The sequence below is a fragment of the Hyperolius riggenbachi genome, chromosome 2, assembly GCF_040937935.1.
Source record: "Hyperolius riggenbachi isolate aHypRig1 chromosome 2, aHypRig1.pri, whole genome shotgun sequence".
Taxonomy (NCBI): domain Eukaryota; kingdom Metazoa; phylum Chordata; class Amphibia; order Anura; family Hyperoliidae; genus Hyperolius; species Hyperolius riggenbachi.
Genome location: NC_090647.1, coordinates 263,826,667 through 263,850,974, shown reverse-complemented (window position 1 = coordinate 263,850,974; position 24,308 = coordinate 263,826,667). Strand labels below are relative to the sequence as shown.

The window sequence follows — 24,308 nt, the reverse complement described above, 5'->3', positions numbered from 1 at the left end:
TACATACCTGGGGCTTCTTCCAGCCCCATAAGCCTGGATCGCTCCCACGCCGCCATCCTCCGCTTCCTGGATCCGCCGGTACCGGGCCCATCACTTCCGGCGGACGCGGCCAATTGTCCGCATCACAGGGGCTCCCTCCATACCCAGACGCATGCGGCTGCGCAGTAGGCAGCCACATGCGTATCTGTATGGAGAGAGCACCCGGTGATGAGGAGAATTGGCCGCGTCCGCCGGCCGACTGGCGGCAATGAAGGGACCCGGTGGCGGCGGAGCCAGGCAGCGGAGGACGGCGGCGTGGGAGCTATCCGTGCGTATGGGGCTGGAGGAAGCCCCAGGTATGTATATTTCATCCTCTCTGGTTCCCTTTAACCACTTCCCGACCGCCGTATAGACAATTGGTGGCCGGGAAGTGGACCCCGCAAGGACCGCCGTATTGACAAATGGCGGCGGTCCTTGTAGGGGCATCATCATTCGTGACGCGATCGGCCGCCGGAGACTGGCTCCGCCCACCTTGGGCTGTAACTCGCCGGCCGTTCGGAAGCGCCGGCGGGTTACTAACACCCGGATCGCCGCATACAAAGTGTATAATACACTTTGTAATGTTTACAAAGTGTATGTAATGAGGCAACAGCAGGCTGAACGCGGACGTGTGTCCGCGTCCGCATCAGCAGCGCAACCGCCCGCATGGCCGCATGCGGAACGCGGAGAAACGTCCACGTCCGCAGCGGTAGCACGATCCACCGTTCAGTCGCAGACCTCTCAGCGTACTCCACGTCGAGGCTGCACTCCTGGAACACCTTCACAGGCCTCATGGCATGCTGCTCGCCGAGACACCTCTCATGACAGTCTGGACCCCGTAGGGGCCGCGCGCGTGTGCAGTAGAGCCTTTTATACTCTTAGAAAGAGAGTCAGCTGGTCAGCTGACCTCAGCAAGGTCCTTGAGCTGTACTGCAAGGTCCTTGAGCCACGTTGTGATTGGTTGAATGGCTGGGCGGGCTGTTTGAGTCCAGCACAGTATAAAAGCAGGCATTCTGTCAGTTGCAAGTTGTCTGCAGTCAGCGAATACTTGTGTGTTAGCACTCAGACCCTAGACAGATCCCAAAGTGTGCTAGAACCAGCTGGAGCTGGGGATCCACACTTAGCCAGATTCTGTTGATAGCCTAAAGTACTATTGCATTATATTGTGTATGACCTTTTGCCTGTTATCTCTTTATCCTCTTGCCTCCTGATTTTGTACTTCGCCAGCCCGTACCGTTACCGACTATTGGCTTGGCTTCTGACTACCCTTGTGTTTCTCGATTCTGTACCTCTGCTCATCTGATTTCCCGTTGCTGACCTTGGCTTGACCTCTGATCTTGATTTCTGTCTGTCGATTCGGTACTTCTTTGCCAGTTCTGATACCGAACCGTTTTTCCGTTTGACTTTGCCCCCTTTAGTGGGTTTTCCACTAAAGGGTTAACTCTGCTGAGTTCTTCTTGCGGGGAACTCAGTAACTCCTCAGCATATCATTACTGTTGAGGAACGCAATTCTGCGTTCTTATCCTAGTCGCAGAATCGCACACACTGCCCTTCCTTCCAGAGGTCTCCATCCCTCTGAGTTAACGTCAGTGTGGTGGGTTTTCCACAAGTTATCTGTACCTTGTTTTCCAGAGTACGCATAAATATTTGTATTATTGGTGATGCCGCAGATCACCATATAATCAAATATATCTGTATTACTAGTGATACTGCGGATCACTAATAATCAGAAAACTCTGAAGTGTATACACCAAACACCACAACATTACAGTGTATTATACAGGCTGCCTCCTGCCCTGGTGGTCCCAATGTCCGAGGGACCACCAGGGCAGGCTGCAGCCACCCTATGTGGCACCCAAGCACACTGATTTTACCCCCCCTGCCCCAGATAGCCCACAGCACCCCTCAGGCCCCCCTGCCCACCCCCCAGACCCCTGTTTGCACCCAATCACCCCCCTAATCACCCATCAATCACTCCCTGTCACTATCTGTCAACGCTATTTTTTTTTAATCCCCCCCTGACCCCTCCTGATCACCCCCCCACCCCTCAGATTCTCCCCAGACACCCCCCCCCCCCGTGTACTGTATGCATCTATCCCCCTGATCACCTGTCAATCACCTGTCAATCACCCATCAATCACCCCCTAACCTGCCCCTTGCGGGCAATCTGATCACCCACCCACACCAATAGATTGCCCGCAGATCTGACGTCAGATCACCTCCCAAGTGCAGTGTTTACATCTGTTATCTACCCTAAACACCCACTAATTACCCATCAATCACCCATCAATCACCCCCTATCACCACCTGTCACTGTTACCCATCAGATCAGACCCTAATCTGCCCCTTGCGGGCACCCAATTACCCGCCTACACGCTCAGATTGCCCTCAGACCCCCCTTATCAATTCGCCAGTGCAATATTTACATCTGTGCTTCCCTGTAATAACCCACTGATCACCTGTCAATCACCCATCAATCACCCCCTGTCACTGCCACCCATCAATCACCCCCTGTCACTGCCACCCATCAATCAGCCCCTAACCTGCCCCTTGCGGGCAATCTGATCACCCACCCACACCAATAGATCGCCTGCAGATCTGACGTCCGATCACCTCCCAAGTGCAGTGTTTACATCTGTTCTCTACCCTAATTATCCATCAATCACCCCCTATCACCACCTGTCACTGTTACCCATCAGATCAGACCCTAATCTTCCCCTTGCGGGCACCCAATCACCCGCTCAGATTGCCCTCAGACCCCCCCTTATCAATTCGCCAGTGCAATATTTACATCTGTGCTTCCCTGTAATAACCCACTGATCACTTGTCAATCACCTGTCACTGCCACCCATCAATCACCCCCTGTCACTGCCACCCATCAATCAGCCCCTAACCTGCCCCTTGCGGGCAATCTGATCACCCACCCACACCAATAGATCGCCCGCAAATCCGACATCAGATCACCTTCCAAGTGCAGTGTTTACATCTGTTCTCTACCCTAAACACCCACTAATTACCCATCAATCACCCCCTGTCACTGCTACCCATCAGATTAGACCCCTATCTGCCCTAGGGCACTCAATCACCCGCCCACACCCTCAGACCCCAGCCCTGATCACCTCGCCAGTGCATTGCTTGCATCTATTCCCCCCTCTAATCACACCTTGAGACACCCATCAATCACCTTATGTCACCCCCTAGCACACCTACCCATCAGATCAGGCCCTAATTTGCCCCATGTGGGCTCCTGATCACTTGGCCAAACCCTCAGATCCCCCTCAGACCCCCTTCTGATCACCTCCCCAGTGCATCGATTGCATCTATTTTCCCCTCTAACCACCCCCTGAGACACCCATCAATCACCTCCTGTCACCCCCCTAGCACTCCTATCCATCAGATCAGGCCCAATACAATCTGTCATCTAAAAGGCCACCCTGCTTATGACCGGTTCCACAAAATTCGCCCCCTCATAGACCACCTGTCATCAAAATTTGCAGATGCTTATACCCCTGAACAGTCATTTTGAGACATTTGGTTTCCAGACTATTCACGGTTTTGGGCCCTGTAAAATGCCAGGGTGGTATAGGAACCCCACAAGTGACCCCATTTTAGAAAAAAGACACCCCAAGGTATTCTGTTAGGTGTATGACGAGTTCATAGAAGATTTAATTTTTTTGTCAAAAGTTAGCGGAAATTGATTTTTATTGTTTTTTTTTCACAAAGTGTCATTTTTCACTAACTTGTGTCAAAAAATAAAATCTTCTATGAACTCGCCATACACCTAACGGAATACCTTGGGGTGTCTTCTTTCTAAAATGGGGTCACTTGTGGGGTGCCTATACTGCCCTGGCATTTTAGGGGCCCTAAACCATGAGGAGTAGTCTAGAAAACAAATGCCTCAAAATGACCTGTGAATAGGACGTTGGGCCCCTTAGCGCACCCAGGCTGCAAAAAAGTGTCACACATGTGGTACCGCCGTACTCAGAAAAAGTAGTATAATGTGTTTTGGGGTGTATTTTTACACATACCCATGCTGGGTGGGAGAAATCTCTCTGTAAATGGACAATTGTGTGTAAACAAAAATCAAACAATTGTCATTTACAGAGATATTTCTCCCACCCAGCATGGGTATGTGTAAAAATACACCCCAAAACACATTATACTACTTCTCCTGAGTACGGCGGTACCACATGTGTGGCACTTTTTTACACCCTAAGTACGCTAAGGGGCCCAAAGTCCAATGAGTACCTTTAGGATTTCACAGGTCATTTTGCGACATTTGGTTTCAAGACTACTCCTCACAGTTTAGGGCCCCTAAAATGCCAGGGCAGTATAGGAACCCCACAAATGATCCCATTCTAGAAAGAAGACACCCAAAGGTATTCCGTTAGGAGTATGGTGAGTTCATTGAAGATTTTATTTTTTGTCACAAGTTAGCGGAAAATGACACTTTGTGAAAAAAAAAACAATTAAAATCAATTTCCGCTAACTTGTGACAAAAAAATAAAAACTTCTATGAACTCACCATACTCCTAACGGAATACCTTGGGGTGTCTTCTTTCTAAAATGGGGTCATTAGTGGGGTTCCTATACTGCCCTGGCATTTTAGGGGCCCTAAACCGTGAGGAGTAGTCTTGAAACAAAAATGACCTGTGAAATCCTAAAGGTACTTATTGGACTTTGGGCCCCTTAGCGCAGTTAGGGTGCAAAAACGTGCCACACATGTGGTATCGCCGTACTCAGGAGAAGTAGTATAATGTGTTTTGGGGTGTATTTTTACACATACCCATGCTGAGTGGGAAAAATCTCTCTGTAAATGGACAATTGTGTGTAAAAAAATCAAAAAATTGTCATTTACAGAGATATTTCTCCCACCCAGCATGGGTATGTGTAAAAATACACCCCAAAACACATTATACTACTTCTCCTACTTCTCCTGAGTACGGCAATACCACATGTGTGGCACTTGTTTGCAGCCTAACTGCGCTAAGGGGCCCAAAGTCCAATGAGCACCTTTAGGCTTTACAGGGGTGCTTACAATTTAGCACCCCCAAAATGTCAGGACAGTAAACACACCCCACAAATTACCCCATTTTGGAAAGTAGACACTTCAAGGTATTCAGAGAGGGGCATGGTGAGTCCGTGGCAGATTTCATTTTTTTTTTGTCGCAAGTTAGAAGAAATGGAAACTTTTTTTTTTGTTTTGTCACAAAGTGTCATTTTCCGCTTACTTGTGACAAAAAATAATATCTTCTATGAACTCACTATGCCTCTCAGTGAATACTTTGGGATGTCTTCTTTCCAAAATGGGGTCATTTGGGGAGTATTTATACTATCCTGGAATTCTAGCCCCTCATGAAACATGACAGGGGGTCAGAAAAGTCAGAGATGCTGGAAAATGGGAAAATTCACTTTTTGCACCATAGTTTGTGAACGCTATAACTTTTACCCAAACCAATAAATATAGGCTGAATGGGTTTTTTTTAATCAAAAACATGTTTGTCCACATTTTTCGCGCTGCATGTATACAGAAAATTTTACTTTATTTGAAAAATGTCAGCACAGAAAGTTAAAAAAATCTTTTTTTTGTCAAAATTCATGTCTTTTTTGATGAATATAATAAAAAGTAAAAATCGCAGCAGCAATCAAATAGCACCAAAAGAAAGCTTTATTAGTGACAAGAAAAGGAGGTAAAATTAATTTAGGTGGTAGGTTGTATGAGCGAGCAATAAACCGTGAAACCTGCAGTGGTCTAAATGGAGAAAAAGGCTCTGGTCCTTAAGGGGGGTAAAGCCCATGGTCCTCAAGTGGTTAAGCGCAGGAAGATTTGGGCGCAGCCGGTGCCACCATAGACTGTAATAGGAATTACATCTATAGCGGCACTCAGAGTAACGTCGGCGCCGTCAGAAGACGGAGCTAAAGTTGCTTTTAAAACACAATAATTCGGCCTCCAGCAATAGCTGGAAGCCGAATTATATCATTCCCCACCATCCATGGCGGCCTGGAGGGGGAATAGTATTTAACACGGCCGGGACTTGTGCAGCAGCAGGATCAGCCATATATCGGCTGTATCCTGCAGCTAATTAGTGTCCCGGCATGAATTAGGCCTCTTTTCCACGGACTGTTGATAGGCAGTGCTTGCTGAGCACACAGTTCAACGGTCCGTGTAAAAGAGGCCTTATGCACTTATCTCTCCCCATCTGAGCTAGGAACATACAGGGACACTGCTCTACACAGATCTAAGGCAGGAGCAACTGTGCTTGTCTTTGGTTTTACAGGAATAAATTAAAAGTAATTGTACCTGTGTGTATATGTCTGCAGGTTTTTCCCAATCTATATATGTCCCTGCATACATTATTTGATGGAGAACTTTGCACACAGTGACACTAATCCAGAAGCAAATGGTTGCCATTTTGGATTTTATACAGGTGTAGCGCACCCGTGGGTGTGCCTTAAAAGTGGGATAGTAGGTTCAGACCTCCTTTGCTCCGGTGAACACCCCTTTTTCTTCCCCAATTCTCAAACACAGTTTGGTACTTATCCGTTAGCCGGGCGCATCCTCTAGGTGGTGACAAAACTCCACTGGGTTACATCTTTCCCTACTATCCATGGCGGCCTGGAGGTGGAATAGTAATTAGCGCCACCTGCCGGATGCGCCTGGCTAACGGATAAGTACCCACAGTTTATATGAAGAATCAGCCTGTTTATTTTCAACAGTAAGACCCTAAACAAAATAATGGTAAACACACAATCTTGCACACAATATTACTAGTTATAAAATAATACTGCAATATGGTCTGTAAAGCAAGGTCAGTTTCTTAAACAGTAATTTCAATCGATTACACTTTTCTCCACAGGGTGTCGCTATAATTAGTTTCACTATAAAGACAACTATGCTGAGAATACAATAACAGTTAGATATTGACTCTAATCAAATGAAAATACAGCAGCCGAATATCTTAATCCCTGTAAATGGCTTCCGATACTTAAATATACCAAAAAGGAAGAAAAATATAGTCCTGGTGGTATCAAAAAGAAGAAAAAGTTGGCAGCTGCATGCGTTGGGGCCCGTCTCTCAGTTGAACAGTGGTGGACAGTATAGTTCACTTGTGCAGAAAGATTCCTAACTATTCCACAGTCTATGATTCCCTGCACTTTACTGAGTTATATGATCCAGAACAGGGTTCTTAGGCTATGAGCATTTACCTTGTGAGTATTTCAATATCAGCATGAGAAATATGCACTAGGAGAGTTAGCACAGTGTCCTCCAGACAGACAGCTAGTAACAATGCATCTGGGGTGAATGCAAGGCATTGATGTGTGTTGATCTCACTCTCCTGTCCTGGATGCACGTTCAAAACACTGTAGAATGGTGTGCAGATCTGTTACCTCTGAGGGCAGTAATACCAGCAGCTCACTATGATAAAGTCCTTGGACTCACTCATTCAAGGAAACAGTCCACTCTCTCTGGTCCCAGTGAAGCAGTCATCAGCTTGATCTTCTGTCCAGCCAGACAATACAGTAACTCTGCACACACAGAAACAAGTCAATCCTCTGTCCCTTCTCTCTCCTCCTCCAGGATTATTGCACCAAAACTTCCCCTCTCCTCGGAACTGTCCTCTGAAAACTTGGTTCTTAGGTGGCACAGTAATCTTTCCTAAGTGCACTCCTAGTGGGCATAACTGTGCACTGCAACCCATGAGGGAAATGAAAAGATTTAGCAATAAAGGATACTGCAGCCGAAAGGCTGCAGAGAGATAAAACCTGCATTGTGTAGGTAAAGAAAAGTACATACTCACCGCTAGCCTCGCTCCCTGCCGTCGGGTCCCGCTCGTCAGCCACAGCTCCCGGTACTGGCCGACTCTCCTGACCCGGACATAATGCGCCGCACATGCGCAGTATGTCCTGTAATCTTCGCTTCTGGCGTCGCATCATGACGCCAGAAGTACGGACACTCCCCCGCCTCCTGCGTGTGCGCTCCAGCGGCTTCATTATAAAGCTACATGCTAGCTTTATAGTGGAGCCGATGGAGCGCACATGCAGGAGGCGGGGGAGTGTCCGTACTTCTGGCGTCATGATGCGACGCCAGAAGCGAAGATTACAGGACATACTGCGCATGTGCAGCGCAGTATGTCCGGGTCAGGAGAGTCGGCCAGTACCGGGAGCTGTGGCTGACGAGCAGGACCCGACGGCAGGGAGCGAGGGGAGCGGTGAGTATGTACTTTTCTTTACCTACACTGTACACAATGCAGGTTTTATCTCTCTGCAGCCTTTCGGCTGCAGTATCCTCTAAAGAGACTCTGAAGCGAGAATAAATCTCGCTTCGGAGCTCATAGTTAGCAGGGGCACGTGTGCCCCTGCTAAACCGCCGCCATCGCGCCGCTAAACAGGGGTCCCTCACCTCACAAATCCCCTTCGAGCAGCCGGGGATCTCTTCCTGGTTGAGGCAGGGCTAACCGCCGCAGCCCTGCCCCACGCGCGTATCTCCGCCTCTCCCCCGCCCCTCTCAGTCTTCCTTCACTGAGAGGGGCGGGGGAGAGGCGGCGATGCACCGCTGATAGACGTGACTAGAGGCAGGGCTGCAGCCGTTAGCCCTGCCTCTAGGAGCATCAAAATATACAACCAATTTGGTGATTGATTTTGCGGGGGGGGTTGGGGGTGAAAAGACCCCGTTTAGCCGCGGGATATCGGTGTTATAGCAGGGGCTAACTATGAGCTCTGAAGCGAGCTTCAGTGTCTCTTTAAACATTACCATTATACAAACCTATGAGGGTGTTACACAGGATAAAAATGAAAAAAGAAAGAAATGAGCACAGGAGAGCAACAAAAATTACAGGGGGGGGGGGGGGGGATGTTTATTTTATAGGTACCTATTCATCTCAGGTTTCCATTAATATTGAGAGCAGTAGAGAAATCAATATAGATAGAAATATTGCTACAGATAGAGACAGTTATTGATAGCGTGGGACGCTGCACATGCAAGGGGGGAGGAGGGGGCGTTGGGGTTGGCTTGAGTGCAGAAACAGGAAAACTGCCAGCAGGTTCAGGCACAAAAAGGATGTGATTTATTAGCAAGTTGATCAACAGAAATATAAACAAAAATGAACCCTAGCTGTCTGTTACCTCTGCGGGCAGTAATACCAGCAGCTCACTATGATAAAGTCCTTGGACTCACTCATTCAAGGAAACAGTCCACTCTCTCTGGTGCCAGTGTAGCAGTCATCAGCTTGATCTTCTTTCCGGCCAGACAATACAGTAACTCTGTAACAGCACACACAGAAACAAGTCAATCCTCTGTCCCTTCTCTCTCCTCCTCCAGGATTATTGCACCAAAACTTCCCCTCTCCTCGGAACTGTCCTCTGAAAACTTGGTTCCTAGGTGGCACAGTAATCTTTCCTAAGTGCACTCCTAGTGGGCATAACTGTGCACTGCAACCCGTGAGGGAAATAAAAAGGTTTAGCATTAAAGAGACTCTGAAGCGAGAATAAATCTCGCTTCAGAACTCATAGTTAGCAGGGACACGTGTGCCCCTGCTAAACCGCCGTGATCGCGCCGCTAAACGGGGGTCCCTCACCTCACAAATCCCCTCCGAGCAGCCGGGGATCTCTTCCTGGTTGAGGCAGGGCTAACCGCCGCAGCCCTGCCCCACGCGCGTCTGTCAGCGCGTATCTCCGCCTCTCCCCCGCCCCTCTCAGTCTTCTTTCACTGAGAGGGGCGGGGGAGAGGCGGCGATGCGCCGCTGATAGACGTGACTAGAGGCAGGGCTGCAGCCATTAGCCCTGCCTCTAGGAGCATCAAAATATACGACCAATTTGGTCATTGATTTTGCGGGGGGGGGGGGGGGGTTTGGGGGTGAAGGGACCCCCGTTTAGCCGCGGGATAGCGGCGTTTTAGCAGGGGCACACGTGCCCCTGCTAACTATGAGCTCTGAAGTGAGAATTATTCTCGCTTCAGTGTCTCTTTAAACATTACCATTATACAAACCTACGAGGGTGTTACACAGGATAAAAATGAAAAAAGAATGAAATGAGCACAGGAGAGCAACAAAAATTACAGGGGGGGGGGGGGATGTTTATTTTATAGGTACCTATTCATCTCAGGTTTCCATTAATATTGAGAGCAGTAGAGAAATCAATATAGATAGAAATATTGCTACAGATAGAGACAGTTATTGATAGCGTGGGACGCTGCACATGCAAGGGGGAGGAGGGGGCGTTGGGGTTGGCTTGAGTGCAGAAACAGGAAAACTGCCAGCAGGTTCAGGCACAAAAAGCCTGTGATTTATTAGCAAGTTGATCAACAGAAATATAAACAAAAATGAACCCTAGCTGTCTGGCTCTTCACCACCTAACTAGTTAGTGCTAATGACGCTAAACAAAACAATAAAAAGCCTCCGATATTTGAAACAAGGAAAAACAGAGTAACTTAGGCCTCTTTTCCACGAACTGTTTACAGGCAGTGAAATGCCTCTCAAACTCTCACAACTGCTTGCTGCTGCCTGGTAACTGCTTACTGCCGCCTGGCAACTGCTTGCTGAGCACACAGCTCAACAGTTCGTGGAAAAGAGGCCTTACATAAGTTGTAATCTCTCATTGGCTCAGAGACCAAGGTCTCCGTTCCTCACAGCCTTCAGTGTTAGACTGAATGCAGAGCCCCTCCCTATATGAAGCCTACTAGACTAAAGGCTCATACACACATCAGACCATAGTCTTTGGAAAATGAAAGATCTTAGACCAGGGGTCTCAAACTCAATTTACCTGGGGGCCGCAGGAGGCAAAGTCAGGATGAGGCTGGGCCGCATAAGGAATTTCACAATCGCGGCGCATCGCCGCCTCTGCCCGCCCCTCTCACTCTTCCTTCACAGAAAGGGGCGGGGAGAGGTGGCGATCAGTGCAGCGATTGACATCAGGAGGGGCAGAGCTGAAGCCGAAAGCTCTGCCCCTTCCAGCACTGAAGCGAACTATAAGGAAGCTTTTGCCGGCGAGGGCCACAAAATATTGTATCAAGGGCCGCAAATGGCCCGCGGGCTGCGAGTTTGAGACCCCTGTCTTAGACCAATTTTACCCCCTTCCATGTAGTATGAGAGCCATACCTACAAAGTCTATTCTATGGAGCTGAACTCCCCATCAGATAGAAATCTTTGCAAGATGCTGCACACAAAGATGCTGTAGACATTCAAAAGATCAGTATCTGCAAAAGATCTGTTCCTGCAAAAGATCCGTTCCTGCAAAATGCATTCATAGTCTATGATATCTTCAGATCCTCATACACCCCTTGTATAACAGACATTCATCTGCAGATCAGCTCCACCAGGATGGATTTTCAGATCTGCAGATGATTGTCTGATCTGCAGATGAATGTCAGTTAAACAAGGTGTGTATGAGGATCTGCATATATCATAGACTATGAATGCAATTTGCAGGAACGGATCTTTGGCAGGAACAGATCTTTTGCAGATACTGATCTTTTGTGTCTGTACAGCATCTGTGTATGCAGCATCTTGCAAAGATTTTTTTCTGATTGGGAGTTCAGCTCCATAGAAAAGACTGTGAAGGTATGGCTCTCATACTACATGAAAGGGGATGCTCATCCGGATTTCGGATATCCCGGATAACCCGGATATCCGAACTTTTTTACACTATCCGATTTGGAATCCGGATTTTAAAAAAAATCCAAATAGCTATCTGCGGGTATTTTTACAGCCAACCCGGATATCCATGTATTTCTCCCAGATATCCGAATCCGGATTACAGATTCAATGGGAAAAAGACAAATCCTCCTCCTCCTCCTCTCTCGGATTTGTAGGATGTCAAAAGCCAGCTTACATGCATTGGCCAGGAATCAAACCCAGGCCCACTACTTGGAGGGCAGCTATGCTCACCACTATACTACCGACAGCACTACATACTGAAGCCAGCCTAGCATGTACCATTGTGATATACCCAAGAGAAAAATGAGCTTGTTTATTTGCCTAATTTGCTACATGAAAGCAGTGGGACACATGGTGATACTGCTTACAAGATTCAATTCAAGACTTCAGAATCAGAAAGATCATGTGCCCCCCTGGATGATGATGCTGGTGTAACACACACAGCAAAATACAGCAATTTGAAGTCTGGAAGATTCCAGGGCAAGGGTGGGAGGGATAAAAAGCTAGGTGATCATGCAACCCTTCCTGCTAGAGATGGCCTTGCCTTTTGTGTTCAACAGTTGTCCGAAGAAAACCCCAGATAGCCATTTAGCAGCCATGACATATACACAGTCCTTGTTGTGGAAGAATTGGTTAGTGCATTTGGCTGTTAACCGAAAGGTTGGTGGTTCAAGCCCACCCAGGGATGGCTTTGCATTTTGTGCTCAACAGTTGTTCGAAAAAAAAAAAACCCAGATAGCCATTTAGCAGCCATGACCTATACACAGTCCTTGTAGTGGCACAATTGGTTAGTGCATTTGGCTGTAAACCGAAAGGTTGGTGGTTCAAGCCCACCCAGGGATGACCTTGCATTTTGTGCTCAACAGTTGTCCGAAGAAAACACCAGATAGCCATTTAGAAGCCATGACATATACACAGTCCTTGTTGTGGCACAATTGGTTAGTGCATTTGGCTGTTAACCAAAAAGTTGGTGGTTCAAACCTACTCAGGGATGGCCTTGCATTTTGTGCTCAACAGTTGTCCGAAGAAAACCCCAGATAGCCATTTAGCAGCCATGACCTATACACAGTCCTTGTGGCACAATTGGTTAGTGCATTTGGCTGTTAACCGAAAGGTTGGTGGTTCAAGCCCACCCAGGGACACCCTTGCCTTTTGTGTTTTGTGAAGGGAACTAATGTAGCCTTCTGAAACTTGAAGATTGTATCCAAATATAAGCAGACTGCAGAGTGGCGCAGCAGAAGTGTGCTGGGCCCATAACCCAGAGGTTGATGGATTGAAACCATCCTCTGCTAGGCATGATTTCATTTTTGCACCTCGCTTTATCGCATGGGCAAAACGGTTTCCATAGCCCTGTAAGAGAAAGTGTAATAAGGGCCCTGCCGTAACATAGATATTATGGTAGCTAAGACTACTCCTGGGCCTTTCTTGTAGTTGAAGAGAGGAGTTAACTGTGACACCACACTTAAAAACAAGAAAAAAAAAAAAGCAAACAGAGAAGCTTCCCCATATTCCCCTTAAGCCAATGTGTTGTAAGATACGTGTAAGCTTTAGGTTAGCAGGAATGGTTGCATGGCCACCTAGCTTTTCATCCTTCCCAGGCCATCTAGGCTGGCTTCAGCCTGTAGTGTTGGTAGTATAGTGGTGAGCATAGCTGCCCTCCACGCAGTTGACCTGGGTTTGATTCCTGGGTTCAATTCCTGGGTTTGAATCCTGGCTAATGTATGTGAGCATGCTGTAGTATAGTGGTGAGCATAGCTGCCCTCCACGCAGTTGACTTGGGTTCAATTCCTGGCTTTGATTCCTGGCTAATGTATGTGAGCATGCTGTAGTATAGAGGTGAGCATAGCTTCCCTCCACACAGTTGACCTGGGTTTGATTCCTGTCTAATGTGTGTGAGCGTGCTTTTGACATCCTACAGATCCCGGGAAGACAAGATACTCCTCCTCTGGAGGGGAAGGAGGGAGGTGGGTAAGAGGCTAGATCAGGCATGGGCAAACTTGGCCCTCCAGCTGTTGAGGAACTACAAGTCCCACAATGCATTGCAGGAGTCTGACAGCCACAGTCATGACTCATAAAGGCAAATTCATTGTGGGATTTGTAGTTCCTTAAAGGACTTCCGAGGCCAAAATCCGGCCCCCAAATGTAAAAAAAGTTATCTACCTGTATGACTTTCTAAGGCACGGAGGACGCCGTCCGCGCCCTCCGTGCCGTTCCGCCGGGTCCCCGCCTCTCAATACGACCCCGAATGGCTCCCGACCCCACGGCCAGGGTCGGGCTCTGCTGCCTGTATAAAGATGGCCGCCGACCCTGGCCGCGGCTGCGCACTCCGCATGGCCGCTACTGCGGCTGCGCAGCACTAGGGCCAACCCCCCGATCCACGCTACAGGAAACAGCCTGTTGCGTGGATCGGGGGGGTGGCCCTAGTGCTGCGCAGCCGCAGTAGCGGCCATGCGGAGTGCGCAGCCGCGGCCAGGGTCGGCGGCCATCTTTATACAGGCAGCAGAGCCCGACCCTGGCCGTGGGGTCGGGAGCCATTCGGGGTCGTATTGAGAGGCGGGGACCCGGCGGAACGGCACGGAGGGCGCGGACGGCGTCCTCCGTGCCTTAGAAAGTCATACAGGTAGATAACTTTTTTTACATTTGGGGGCCGGATTTTGGCCTCGCAAGTCCTTTAACAGCTGGAGGGCCAAGTTTGCCCATGCCTGGGCTAGATGGTGTTTTTAAAGGTTAGAAATGGATTTTAAGCATTTTGAAAGGCACTTCCGGCTTCTCTATCCGGATATCCGAATAGGTCTGATATCCGCGGATAATGCGTTCGGATATCCGCGTTCATGCGGATATCTTAAAGTTCGGATATCCGAATCGGATCCAGATATCTGAAAATCTGAATCCGGATCCGAATCAATTCGGATTTTAAAAAGTACTATCCGAGCAACCCTGCTTCTATGTGCTTAAAAAGCACACCCATTCACTTGCATTGATGTACGCTTGACAGCTCAATGCACAGAAATGCATGCAGCACTATGTTTTTGTAACGCAGCTCAGCTCAGCACAGCGCATAGATGTGAATGATGCACATTCAATTACATGGAAAAAGCAATACCTTCCAGAATGCACAGGGCAATGCGCTGTGAAAAGCGCACAGAAATGGCCCTGAGGGGAATGAGGCCTAAATAATCCACCTGTGTAACAGTACAGGCTAAGAAAAATCCCAGGCTGGACTGGTTGGCCATGGAACCCACCATGCTCTCCTCTGGCCAACTCCAGGACCCTAAGGCCCCATCCACACTTACAAAACGCTAGCGCTTTTGCTAGCGTTTTGCTCTGGCGATTTTTGGTTATAAACACCAAAAAATCCCCATTTACACTTGGGGCGATTTTCTGCGATTGCGATTAGCACTTCTATAGCATTAAACGCGATCGCCGGGAAATCGCCTGAAAATGGTGCAGGATACACATTTTTTGGGGGCTATTTGCGTTAATTGCCGGTGATTAACGCAAATCACCCAAGTGAGAACAGGCCCATAGGTTATTATTGCACTAGCGATTTAAAAAGCGCTAGCGCTTGAGCGTTTTGCCGAAATCACCGGCAAAACACTCTAGTGTGAATGGGGCCTAACTGGATTTCCTTTTTTTTTGTCAGTCAGCTTGCAGAACAAGACAACCTGCACTTTCCTGGATTTCTTAAAAAATGAAGTCTTGGTGAAATATAAGCCCCATACCAGACTCTTTCTATAAAGCACTGTGACACATTTTCACTATAGAGATATTGATAGACAAGACATAGAACATTTATATTGCACTTTTCTCCTGGCAGACTTTTTTTTTCTTTCTTTCTCCTGGTCTCTTTTCCACAGACTGTTGAACTGTGCTCAACAAGCAGTTGCCAGGCTGCAGTGAGCAGTTACTGAGCAGCAGCAAGCAGTTGTGAGAGTTTGAGAGGCATTTCACTGCCTATCAACAGTCTGTGGGAAAGAGGCCTGAAAGTGCCAAAGCTGCAATGACTAGGGTGTGCCCAGCAGTAGGGATGATCAGAGATATGCAAATTCTTCTGAGTTGAAGAAAATATATGCACAATTTTTATGCAAATATATGCAGCTTGAAAATGGACCAATCAATTTAAACCTGGGTTTAAATTGATTGGTTCATTTTCAAACTGCATACATTTGTATAAAAATTTGCATACTTTCAGAAGAATTTACATCTTATTGATCATCCATATTCAGCAGGCAGTAGCAGTCTAATGCCTAGTAGACACCGTACAATTTTCTGTAAGATTTTCTAAGGCGCATTCACACGCCATACCGCTGCAAACGATGGGTCCGTCAGACCCTCTCGTTGGGCGGATGTTCAGCCGACAGTACCACGTGTGTTTGTGCTGTCGGCAACCTGATACGGCTGTTTCTGAATGATCCACTCTGTTGATCGTTCAGAAACAGCCTTATCAGTCTGCTGACAGCGTGTACACGTGCTACTGTTGGCTGAACGTCCACCCAGCAGGAGGGTCCGTCGTTTGCGGCGGTATGGTGTGTGTACGCGCCTTTATGGTGGCCATACATGGTACAATTGTTCATTTTTTTCTAATAGATAATTTAGTTAGATTTTTCTGTTAGATCGAATATAAAGATTTTTCCATCATGTCCGATCAGATTTTTTTTTGAAAAAACAGGATAATTGTTCGAATTTCTTGATGGAAAAAAAATATTTTCTACTTTCATTCGATTATTTAGATGTGTAATTCCTCCTCTGGAGGAGGGGGATCTTGTCTTCCAGGCATTTGTAGGATGTCAAAAGCGCACTCACATACATTGGACAGGAATCGAACCCAGGTCAACTGCTTGGAGGGCAGCTATGCTCACCACTATACCACCAACACTACGGGCTGAAGCCAGCCTAGGAAAGGATGAAAAGCTAGGTGGCCATGCAACCATTCCTGCTAACCTAAAACTTACTTGTGTCTTACAACACAGTGGCCTCAATTGACGGAGCTTAATCAAACACTTTATCAAACGTTTGATAATTTTCCTCATGGGTAAATTCTAATTTTGAATTCACTAAGGTGTTATAGATTTATCGAATGTCTTATCGATGAAATGATCAATAAATCTATAACACCTTAGTGAATTCTAAATTAGATTTTACCCATGAGGAAATTTATCAAACGTTTGATAAAGTGTTTGATAAAGCTCTGTGAATTGAGGCCATTGACTTAAGACTTTACCAAATCCAATGCTCCAATATGGGGAAGCTTCTCTGCTGTTATTTTTTGTTTTGTTTTTTTAAGTGTGGTGTCACAGTTCACTCATCTCTTCAACTACAAGAAAGGCCAGGAGTAGTCTTAGCTACTGTAATATCTATGTTATGGCAGGGCCCTTATTACACTTTCTCTTACAGGGCTATGGAAACCGTTTTGCCCATGCGATAAAGCGAGGTGCAAAAATGAAATTATGCCTAGCAGAGGTTGGTTTCGATCCATCAACCTTTGGGTTATGGACCCAGCACACTTCTGCTGTGCCACTCTGCAGTCAGCTTGCATTTGTATACAATCTTCAAGTTTCAGAAGGGTACATTAGTTGAAATAGTTACACTACAATCTATGGTACAGCAAGGCCCTAATGACACTTTCTCTTAAGGGGCTATGGCTGACATGTCATTAGGGCCTTGCTGTACCATAGATTGTAGTGTAACTATTTCAACTAATTTACCCTTCTTAAACTTGAAGATTGTATACAAATGTAAGCAGAGTGCAAAGTGGCACAGCAGAAGTGTGCTGGGCCCATAACCCAGAGGTTGATGGATCGAGACCATCCTCTGCTAGGTGTACTTTATTTTTTTACACCTTGCTTTACCACATGGGCCAATCGGTGGCCATAGCCTCTTAAGAGAAAGTGTTATTAGGGCCTTGCTGTAACATAGTTTGTAGTGTTACTATTTCAACTAATGTACCCTTCTTAAACTTGAAGATTGCATACAAATGTAAGCAGATTGCAGAGTGGCGCAGCAGAAGTGTGCTGGGCCCATAACCCAGAGGTTGATGGATCGAGACCATCCTCTGCTCGGTGTACTTTATTCTTTACACCTTGCTTTACCACATGGGCCAATCGGTGGCCATAGCCTCTTAAGAGAAAGTGTCATTAGGGCCTTGCTGTAACATACCAGGCGGTGGCGATGTACCTTGGCGTCCTCTTCTTCCACACGTAAGTTTGACCATATCTCTTATCACCCTATGCACACTTGGGTTCCTTTCTCTTGTGGTCTACATTAATTGTTGTTGCGTACTGCCTAACTAGGTTGTTGTTTCCAGTTCCTAGCCTGTAATATTCACAATTAGCTACACAACCGGGTTGCTTGTTTAGTTTAAATACTAATACTTACTGCACTTTGCACAGGCCCCAATAATTCTTTATCAATTTTAAGGTCCCCTTGTTTACCTAATTATTACTGTTATATGTATGATACTTAGTGGAAGTTTATTAGGACTGTTGTTATTATTATTACATTTGTTAATTATTAATCATGTACATCACTGCTATCACCCTTTGGTGATTTTTAATATTGCTTTTATTATGTTTGCTTTTCATCAATAAAGAATTTTGTACTTTGACTATAATTGGAGTGGTCTGGTGCTGCTATTGGGTACTTTTCTCCTTTTTATGTTCAAGCACTCTTTTGTGAATCAAGCCCATAGTGTAGCAGTTAAAGAGACTCTGTAACCTCAAAAAGATTCCCTGGGGGGTACTCACCTCGGGTGGGGGAAGCCTCGGGATCCTAATGAGGCTTCCCACGCCGTCCTGCGTCCCACGGGGGTCTCGCTGCAGCCCTCCGAACAGCCGGCGACAGACCCGACTGTAAAATCAATATTTACCTTTGCTGGCTGCAGTGGGGGCGCTGTGGCTGCTTTCCGCTCCGAACTACACGGAAATACCCGATCTCAGTCGGGTCCGCTCTACTGCGCAGGCGCCGGAAAATTGCGCCTGCGCAGTAGAGCAGACCCGACGGCGATCGGGTGTTTCCGTGTAGTTCGGAGCCGACAGCCGTCAGAGTGCCTGCGCAGGAGCCGGGAAGGTAAATAATGACGTCATCTTGTACGGAGGGCTGCAGCGAGACCCCCGTGGGACAGAGGACGGCGTGGGAAGCCTCATTAGGATCCAGAGGCTTCCCCCACCTGAGGTGAGTACCCCCCAGGGGATCTTTTGATGTTACAGATCCTCTTTAAGGGCTCTGCCTCTGACTAGCCACCAGAGATACTTTGGTATTGATAGAGTTATACAAATTGTTATAACAATATTGATAGAAAAATCACTACAGCAATACTGTATCTCTATAGAAATAATTTCAATATTTGTGCAGTGCTTTTCTCCTGCCAGACTGGTGCACAGGTGCTAGTGTAATTGCAAATGCTCAGCATTTTACAAGTGTTTTTTCTAAGCGTTTATAGGTTTTTGTTATTTTTGGGGTTTTGATTGTACAGTAGAGCTGGAAGTGTACAGCTTTTGTATAAAAAGCGCTTTGAAAATTGCTCTGTTCTAGTGGTTTTTTAGAGTGAGTTTCCTCTTTCCTATACTATCCATTGAGGATGAATTGCTTCAGAAATGCTGCAAGACCTGCTTTTGTGAAAATTTACACAGCGCTCTTTTGTGATCCATCCCATTCAAATACATTAGCCAAGTGGCTGCTTTTCAAAGCAGTAGTGTTTTGAAAAGCGCTCAGAAGCACACTAGTGTTTTTTAGAGGAAGAGCTTAGATTTGAACCCAGGTTGTCTATACCTGAGGCAGAGCCCTTAACCATGAGGCTAGGAACACACTTAGCAGACATGCTCGTGTTTGCAGAAAATGCAGCGTTTTTGCCTACAATGGTAGCCAATGGGCTGCATCAAGAAACACATATAAAAAATGCATGTGTTCTGTATTGGTTTTCAAACATGCGTTTGTAAAAATGCTGGTTTTGTTGGATAATTTTCAAAAATGCATAAAAATGCATATAACAAAAGGCAATAGTAATGCATTGTAATGGGTTTTGTATGGGTTTTTCATGTTTTTTTTGTTTCTTGTTTTTTTTTTTTTTTTAATAAAAATAGTTATCTGATGTATTTCTGCTTCCTGTTGTCTTTCTAGTGATTTGCATAAAATGCAATAGAGAATGCATGGAAAATGCATACAAAATGCATAAGCATTTTGTATATGTTAACCGCAAATGTGTAAAAATGCACGCAAAATGCTAGAAGAATGCATATGTGGGGAAAAATGTAAACACACCAAAAACACACTAAAAATGCACACAGAAAGACCTGCTCAAGATAGAAAATGTGACCTTTCGTGCACAGCCATGTGTGCACCCAGCCTTACACTGTCCAGGCAAAAGTGGTAATGTGATTGAGTTATAAAAATTGATAGGGCAATTAATATTGATTGAAAAATCAGTAGAGAGAGTTGCTGGCATACTGAATAGGAAGAGATGAGATTTGAACCCAGATTTCCTATATCAGAGGCAGAGCCCTTAACCAGTATACTATCCAGCCATACAGAGATGGCAGAGATGATATTGGTAGAGTTAGAATAAGGTAAAAATCACCAGTGAGAGATATTCATAGACATAATAATAATTCCAATATTTGCATAGTGTTTTTCTCCAGCCAGACTCAAAGTGTGTGTGAGGCAGCTATTAGAGCACATTCAGTAGCAGAGGTAGGGAGTTTTGGCTGAGAACTCCTTGCTAATAGGTGCTGGCTTACTGAATAGAAAAACCCACTTTGCCTATGTTAGTGGCAGAGCCTTAAAGAGACACTGAAGCGAAAAAAAAATGATGATATTATGATTTGTATGTGTAGTACAGCTAAGAAATAAAACATTAAGATCAGATACATCAGTCTAATTGTTTCCAGTACAGGGAGAGTTGAGAAACTTCAGTTGTTATCTCTATGCAAAAAAGCTATTGAGCTCTCCGACTAAGTTAGTCGTGGAGATGGCTGTTATCTGACTTTTATTATCTCAACTGTAATTGAACTGTTTACTTTTCCTCTGCCAGAGGAGAGTTCATCACTTCACAGACTGCTCTGAAAGACTCATTTTGAATGCTGAGTGTTGTGTAATCTGCACATATTATAGAATGATGCAATGTTAGAAAAAACACTATATACCTGAAAATAAAAGTATGAGAATATTTTCTTTGCTGCTAATCTTCTAATAATTATTCATAGTACACAACCAATTCATTATATCATATTTTTTTTTTCACTTCAGTGTCTCTTTAACTAGTACACTGTCCAGCCACTAGAGATGATTGATAGAGATGATTGATTGAGGTGATTGGCAGAGATGGTTAATAGAGATGATTGAAATGAGAATGATATTGATAGAGTTATAAAAATTGATAGGAATATTAATATGGATAAAAAATCACTAAAGAGAGCTATCCAGAGAGATAACAATTGCAATATTTATATAGTGATTTTCTCCTGCGAGAGAAGTGTTTGGGAGGCAGGCAGTAGTGCACACTCAGTAGCAGTGGTAGGGAGTTTTGCCTGAGAACGGCTTTGTAATAGGAGCTGGCTTTGGCCTTGTTCACATTAGGGGCTTGAATCACTATACAAACACAAACAAACACAGAACATTTATATTGTGCTTTTCTCCTGGCAGACTCAAAGCGCCAGAGCTGCAGCCACTGAGACACGCTCTATAGGCAGTAGCAGTGTTAGGAAGTCTTGCCCAAGGTCTCCTACTGAATAGGTGCTGGCTTACTGAAGAGGCAGAGCTGTAATTCGAACCCAGGTCTCCTGTGTCAGAGGCAGAGCCCTTAATCATTACACTATCCACCTTCTGTGTGGTGATAACTGCTATCACAGCAGTTATCCTGTGATCTGCCACGCAAAGGTTTTCACGTGCACGGTGCACAGTGTTACTTCGTGTGATAAGGGAAGGATTGGGCGCGATCACCTGAAGTAATTCTGTGCGTGTGAAAACCTTTGCGGCAGATTGCTTGATAACTGCTGTGATAGCAGTTATCACGCTATAGTGAATCGAGCCCTAGGTGTGCTGAGAAACGTGTAAAAGTGCATGTTAAAAAATGCCTGTGCTTGTGTGCACTTTAGTGGGTGCTTCAGTGCATATTTTTTTTTTTTTAAGCTGTGTTTTTTTTTTTATTGTAGCAGTAGCAGTTGTCAATAAAGCTTTGTTTTCATATGTAAATGTACCTTTTTCCCAATTAGGGGTAAAAAATGCATGCGCTTCTATGTGCTTCTATGTGGTAAAAAAAATGGATCCATTAATTTGCATTGATGTGCGCTTTACAGCTCAATGCACAGAAATGCATGCAACACTACGCAGTGCATAGATGTGAACGAGGCACATTTAATAACATTGGAAAATCAATACCTTGCAGAACACACAGGGCAATGCTCTGCGAGAAGCGCACAAAAATTTCCCTGATGTGAACAAGGCCTTACTGAATAGGAAAAGCTGGGATTTGAGCCCATGTTGCCTATGTCAGAGGCAGAGATCTTAACCAGTACACTACTTGGCCAGATATCAATATGAATGGAGATATTCATATCATTAGAGATATTGGTTTAGATCTTAATATAGACAGAGATATAAATATCAAGAGAAATATTGGTATTGAAAGAGGTATCAATATTGATAGTGGTACAGATATGGATAGAAGTGCATATATTGATACAGGTGCAGATATCAATATTGATAGACGTATTGATAGTTGTAGAGATATCAATATTGAGTGACATATCAATAGAAATATATGTAGAGTTATTGATATAGGTGGAGATATCAATATTGATATTGGTAGAGATATTGATAGCAATAGAGATGTGGATACAGATAGAGATATTAATAGAGATAGTGATAACTGTTGATAGAGATATCAATGTTGATAGAGATATTGGTAAAGGCAATGATAGTGATAGCAATAGAGATATCAATAGACATAGTATTAAAGATACTAAGGTGTGCTCAGTAGGCAGTAGCAGTGTCCTTACTGAATAGGTGCTGGCTTACTAAATAGGAAGAGATGTTGAACTCTGGTGCAGATGGTGAACTCCTGTGCAGAGACCTTAAAGCGGATCCAAACCAAATATTTTTAAATCAAATTATTTAGTTGCACCACTCTGACACATACAAAGATAAATAAACACTTTCAGTGAATGCTTTTCACCATTCTCTTTCCATAACTAGGGTTATACAGGTGGCAGCCATTAGCAATTCCTTTTTGCTGGACACCTCCTGCTCCCCCAGTCTGCTGGATTCTGTCCTGGCAATATGCAGGGAAGGGAGGGGTTCCTCCAATAAATGTAAAATATTTTATATTTGTCATCATGGTGGGAAAGATATTGAGAGAGGTAAGGATATTGATAATGATTGCAAACTATTATCTGTACAGAGCAGGGCTAGAACCTGTAACTCGAGAGACACTGACAAAGTGACTTAACATGCTGCACCACAGTTCTCATGTGTCTTGTATGAGTTCTATTGCTATTACTTGCATCAAACCATGAGTAAGTGAAAAGCTGTATAGAGCTTTTGAACCTTCTGTAGTTGTTAAAGGTAGGGCTTCCATAGGTAGTGGTGGCTTGTCTGAGAAGTGAGTTGTTTTTATTACCATGTGGTGGTGAGTTCAAATCCAGGGTGAGAAAAATGGAGGTAAATTAGCATATGATTTTTGATAAATTCTTACTACGGTATATGCTTGAGTATAAGCCTACCTGAGTATAAGCTGGCCTCCCAACTGTTACCTTAAAAAAACTGGGGAAATTTTTTGACCTGAGTATAAGCTGGGGGGTGGCAACCACAACACCACTCAAAGGCATTAATTCAGCTTATCAATTGGCCATTATTCTTCTTCAAATATCCTTAGTTATAGTATGCTCTCAAATATTTGACCTTTTTTAACTTGCCTCTTGTATCCCTGCCCTCTCCATCATTATAGTTGTGCATGTCCACAGACTTCCTACCTACCCAACTGTGGCAGCCACTCACTTTAATCCTACCTCCAAAAAATTGTATTTGTGAGAGTGATGTGGAGGCTGCCATTTTTATTTCCTTTTAAACAATACTGGTTTTTTGGCAGTCCTGCTGATCCTCTGCCTGTAGTATGTGTAGCCATAGTATGTGTAGCCATAGATCCTGAACAAGCATGCAGAAGATCAGGTGGTTGTGACATTGAAGTCAAATTTTACCAGTCTAGCTGTATTTTTTTTCTGGTGTGATTCAGACACTACTGCAGCTAAATATATTAGCAGGACAGGACATAAAAATGGCAGTCTCTACATATGTCTCACCTCAGGTACTCTTTAAACATTTTGAACACAATCTTAATGTTTGTTGGAGTCAAACTCCTGGCATTGGGTTAGAGAGTGTGTTCCTTTACACAGTGAGCCAACCTGAAAACAGATATTGCTGTGATCAAACACCTCTAAAGTATATGTAATTGAAAAGCATGATCAAAAGTATATACTTGATTAGAGTTGGAGTTGAACCTGCAATGCATGATCCAACAACCTAGTGATCTAAGGTGATGTGCCACAGACCTCATCTGTATTGTAGTTGATGTTATAGCACTCCATGGGCTTGATTCACTAAACTGTGATAAGACAAATATCACACTGTATCAAAGATATCACATGTTTC

The 24,308-nt window shown here is 45.1% G+C and overlaps 1 protein-coding gene and 1 long non-coding RNA gene across 2 annotated transcripts in view; one reads left to right on the top strand and one right to left on the bottom strand.

Moving 5' to 3' along the window:
• RFFL (ring finger and FYVE like domain containing E3 ubiquitin protein ligase) overlaps window positions 1-24,308 on the top strand; it is a 373,130-nt gene that overhangs the window by 216,698 nt on the left and 132,124 nt on the right. The window lies entirely within an intron of this gene.
• On the bottom strand, window positions 5,669-9,323 carry LOC137544295 (uncharacterized). Its single transcript, XR_011025812.1, has 2 exons — window positions 9,194-9,323; window positions 5,669-7,545 (listed from the first exon to the last, which is right to left on the bottom strand). It is a non-coding gene; the product is annotated as an uncharacterized lncRNA (long non-coding RNA).